Here is a 4,563-nt window from a genome sequence, read left to right as displayed (position 1 = left end):
AGACGTCGACTCTCTACCACCCAGGAGCTCAGAATGTGACCGCATGCGGAGACAAGGTCTTCAGTGAGGTCATCAAGTTAAAAACGAGGTCGTTAGGAGCTGGCCTTACCCAATATGGCTGGTGTCTCTGTGGGCCGTGCGGGGACGGAGGCGGACGGAGACCGGGGCAATACTCCTACACGCCGACGGACGGACACCAGACAACCCCGGCACACCGCCGGAAGCCGGAAGCCGGCAGCCGGCAGCCGGAAGCCGGGAGAGGCACGCGGCGGCTTGTTCCTCGCGGTCCTCACCAGGGCCCTTCCGGGAGCTGTCGGGAGGAGCGTCGCAGAGGACTTCCGGGAGGAGAGGGCCGGGCAGCAAGTTGTCAGGGAAAGGGGGCGCGGTGTGATCTCAGAATGGCCCGCCGCGCCCAGGAAGAGCACAGACGGAAGGAAGGAGGGCGACGAGAAGCCGCTGGGGCGGGAGCGAGGCCGTGGTGTGGCGTGAGAGCGGCGCGAAGCCGCGAGCAAGAAGCGGCGGCGGGCACCGGGCTGGGGGCGCGCACCGACACGCGGGCAGATGCCACGTTTCCTGCCTCTGGAAAAGCCCGGTAGGCCGCCCCCTCCCCACCAGGCCGTGTCCCTCTCCTGGCCCCCCTCGCAGCGGAGAGCCCCGGGGCTTAGACACGTTACTGGGTTTCGCAAAGCTGGTGCCTTGCTGGGAGCAAAGCCTCCTCCAGCCAGGAGAGGAGCACGAGGCTTCCGGTCTGCACAGCTCCCGTTCCTGGGTTCTGGAAGGTCTGGCTGGCTCTGTCCTGCCTGAGGTGGCTCTCACTTCAGGGACCGTGCGTTCCTCCTGCGCATCGTGAAGCGAAAGCTCCCAGATGATGTAAAGTAGAGGCAATATTTAAGCATCACCTAAGGTCATGGGAGTGTTCTGATTCCTGAACATTTTTGTGTCTTTCAGCTTCCTCACAATAGGAAGACTGTTAACAAAAAGGCTTTCGCCCAGCCGCTGCGTTCGAGAAAATCCGGCTTAATAGGTGAGAAGCAGTTCCTGAAAGCACTGCCCGGGCATCTGTGCTCCGGCCTCTCACGTGACTCTGGGGTTTTTGTCTAAATTTCCCACCTCTGGTACACATCTCAAAGGGTTCTGTCCTGGGAGCGTATGGCCCGAAAGGCGCAAAGATTTATTCTGGCTAATTAAGATTTTGTTTTGTTTTAATGTCAACCCACCTTTTATATCATCTCTAAAAATTCTGGTGCTCCGGAGCACAGATCAGGCCATTCACCCCAGGGGAGCTTTAAATTGAGGACATTTGTAACCTTTTTCTTTTAGGTTTCTTTAGAATTTAACCTAAAATAAATATGATAGCTCGGTGATACTAAAATATAATGACCCTTGCATTTATATACTAGACTGAAAATCATATTTGAATCGTTCGGGAAGTATCCTAGTTAGGAGTAACACACGTTTCTTTTGGGAATGGAAGAGCTGCCTTGTAATCTGGGTGGTCTCCTTAATTTTTTAAAAATTAGCACTGTTACATATATAAGAGAAATGCTTAAAATCTAGTACTGTCTGCAAAATTAAATGGCCCATACACATGCATAATTGCAAATATTAAAGATATACTTTATTTTTTATTATTTTTTTATTTTATTATTTTATTAAGATTTTATTTATTTTTCAACAGAGAGAGAGACACAGCGAGAGAGGGAACATAAGCAGGGGGAGTGGGAGAGGGAGAAGCAGGCTTCCCGCCGAGCAGAGAGCCCAATGCGGGACTTGATCCCAGGACCCCGGGATCATGACCTGAGCCAAAGGCAGACGCTTAACGACTGAGCTATCCAGTCGCCCTTAAAGATTTTATTTATTTATTTGTCAGAGACACAGCAAGAGAGGGAGCACAAGCAGGGGGAGTGGGAGAGGAAGAAGCAGGCTTCCTGCGGAGCAGGGAGCCCGATGTGGGGCTCGATCCCAGCACCTTGGGATCATGACCTGAGCCGAAGGCAGACAGACGCTTAAGGACTGAGCCACCCGGGCACCCCAAGGATTTACTTTTTAACTCAGAAAAGTTAAGGACAAAACTTGTACCGCATGCCTTCCCCCAACATCCCCGCAACACACTCTGCTCCCACTTCCATTTATCAGATAACTTAAGGGTGGAGCTCAGGTGCTCAGCAGCAAAGGACAGTCTGTCACTACTCATGAGGAAGTTCAAGCCTATTTGGGGAGGGGACTGATGTATAAATATGGCAAGTGCTGCAACAGGATATGAATAGGACGGTGGGTAGCTAAGCGGAGGGGTTGAGAAATCCTTCTTGGACATCATATTTAACCTGAGGCCTGAGAGATGGGCATGAACTTACCAAGTAAAGAAGGAAGGGAGGCATATTCCAAATAGAGGAAAATTCTGCATAAATGGAGAAAAGAGTGGGAAGGTGGAACAGCAAGACACTTAGTGTGCCCAGAACATGACGTATGGGGACAATGGCTAGGAATGAGACCACAGCGGTTAGATGAGGTCTAGATAGGGGGAAGACTGTGCCGTGAAGTTTATGGACTGTTCGTAGAACAGTTTTTGGACATCTCGATCAGATCTGTTATTTTGGATGCAGACCTGGCAGTACCATAGTGGAAAGGTAGTGGGGAGAAAGAGGAGCAGGAACCCAAAGGATGTGGTTCAGGTGAGGTGCAAGGGGGCCTGAACTGGAAGCATAAGGGTAGAGGTGGAAGGAAGAAATGGGCTAAAGAGAAAGTTAGGGATGGCAACCCATTAATTGGGGTGTCTGGCTGCATATAGGGGAGAGGAAGAGTCAAGACAAGACCTAGCTTGGAACATGGTACCTGCTATGAACTGAATTGTGTTCGCTGTACATTTATATGTTGAAGTCCCAACTCCCAATGTGACTGTATTTGGAAATAGGGACTTTAGAAGGTGATTAAGGTAAAATGAGGTCATAAGGTGGGGCCCTGATCCAATAGGATTCAGGTTCTTATAAGAAGAGACACAAGAGAGCTAGCTCTCTTTCTCTCTCCCTCCTGTGAGCAAACAGTGAGGAGGCGGCTGTCTGCCAGCCAGGAAGAAAGCTCTCATCAGAAACGGAATCTGCTGGCACCTTGATCTTAGACTTCCCAGCCTCCAGAACTGTGAGAAATAAATGTCTATTGTTCAAGCCACCTAGAGTGCGGTATTCTCTTATGGCAGCCTGAGCTGACTAAGACAGTGCCATTAACTCATAGAAAGAAAGAATGCAAAGGACAGAGATTTTTGTTTTATCCATCCATCCATCCACCCATCCATCTATCTTTAGTTTGGTTTTAGACACATGAAGTAGGAAATGCTAATAAGGTAGAGAAGAGATGTCCAGGAGGCAGCTGGAGATTTAGAATAGGAACAATGGGGAGCACTCAGGTCAGAGTTTTCAGTATAGAAGCAGAAGCCAAGAGTGGAGATTGTCTAAGGAAAGAATGTAGAATTAATGAGAAAGCCAGGAAAGAAACTGGGGAATCCAGACATGTAAGGGCGAACAGAAGAAGTAGCCAGAGAAAGATTTACAAGTGAGAGATGTTCTAGGAGCAAAGTGTGTGTGTTTGTGTGTGTGTGTGTGTGTCTTAAGGCCATTTATCAATAGTGTCCATGTATTCTAGAGGGCTCAGCTAGGCTGAAAACCAAAAACTAAAGCACCGGGCTGGGAATTAAGAGAGAGTTATCAGGAGCCATGTCATTGCACTGCCAAGTTGCAGTTGGTTGAGAAATGCATGGAAGTTAAGAGAAATGAGGATAGATTATGATTTTAAGATATTTGCTCATGAAATGCACAGGGGAGATGTGGAGGTGGCTTGAAGAGGAGGCAAATGTGAGACACAGTTATTTTCCCTCTGTGCTTCTGAGAGTCCACATTAATTCCTATTTTTATGCGAAGGAACCATGGACAGCTATAGAAATAAAATTGTACCCTTCTTTTAAGCAGATCAACCCCTTTCATTATTTTAGATTTGTGATGTCTGTTTTCCACCCAACAGGAACAAATCATGTATCTCCTTCCCCTACAGACTCTTCATCTCATTGGCTCATTTCTCTTGACCGCCTGAAGACCATCGTGTTTTCACAAGGTGTCAGGATCCCCAGAGTGAGGTCAGAGGTGTGCATGTGTTTGTGACTCTGTGGGTGTGTTAGGGCACAGAATGTGAATATGCAATATGATGCAGGAGACCCCTCTTTTGTGCAGAGGACCAGGTGTTATTAATGGTAAAGTTTATGTTATATAATGTGACCATGATAAAAAAACAAGATAAAACCTGTCCGCAAAACAATTATGGTCCATCTTCTTCCCACTGCAGATTATGGTTAGAATGAAAAATGCATAAGAAAATATTTGTGTTTTCTTTTTTCCTCTATCTCAGATTTATAGAGAACTACTTCAATATGCTTGTGTGAATCTAGCTATCTTGGAGATTGACAGTCCAGTGGGATGTGATGTAGGCCTCTGTTTTAAATTGCTTAATAGTTGAAGTGAAAGAAAATATGTATTAGAAAATTCTTCCTGGAACATCAAAATAATGCATTAATTTAGG

At 47.4% G+C, this 4,563-nt stretch overlaps 1 long non-coding RNA gene across 1 annotated transcript; it reads left to right on the top strand.

Moving 5' to 3' along the window:
- Nucleotides 1-224: 224 nt before the first annotated feature.
- LOC115941269 (uncharacterized) lies at nucleotides 225-4,282 on the top strand. Its single transcript, XR_004076036.2, has 3 exons — nucleotides 225-592; nucleotides 949-1,024; nucleotides 4,042-4,282. It is a non-coding gene; the product is annotated as an uncharacterized LOC115941269 (long non-coding RNA).
- Nucleotides 4,283-4,563: the final 281 nt, after the last annotated feature.

The sequence above is a fragment of the Leptonychotes weddellii genome, chromosome 3 (genome assembly GCF_054177405.1).
Source record: "Leptonychotes weddellii isolate Sample4059 chromosome 3, ASM5417740v2, whole genome shotgun sequence".
In the NCBI taxonomy this organism is placed as follows: Eukaryota; Metazoa; Chordata; class Mammalia; order Carnivora; family Phocidae; genus Leptonychotes; species Leptonychotes weddellii.
The sequence above is the reverse complement of the archived record's forward strand: the minus strand, read 5'-3'. Positions and strand labels throughout refer to the sequence as shown.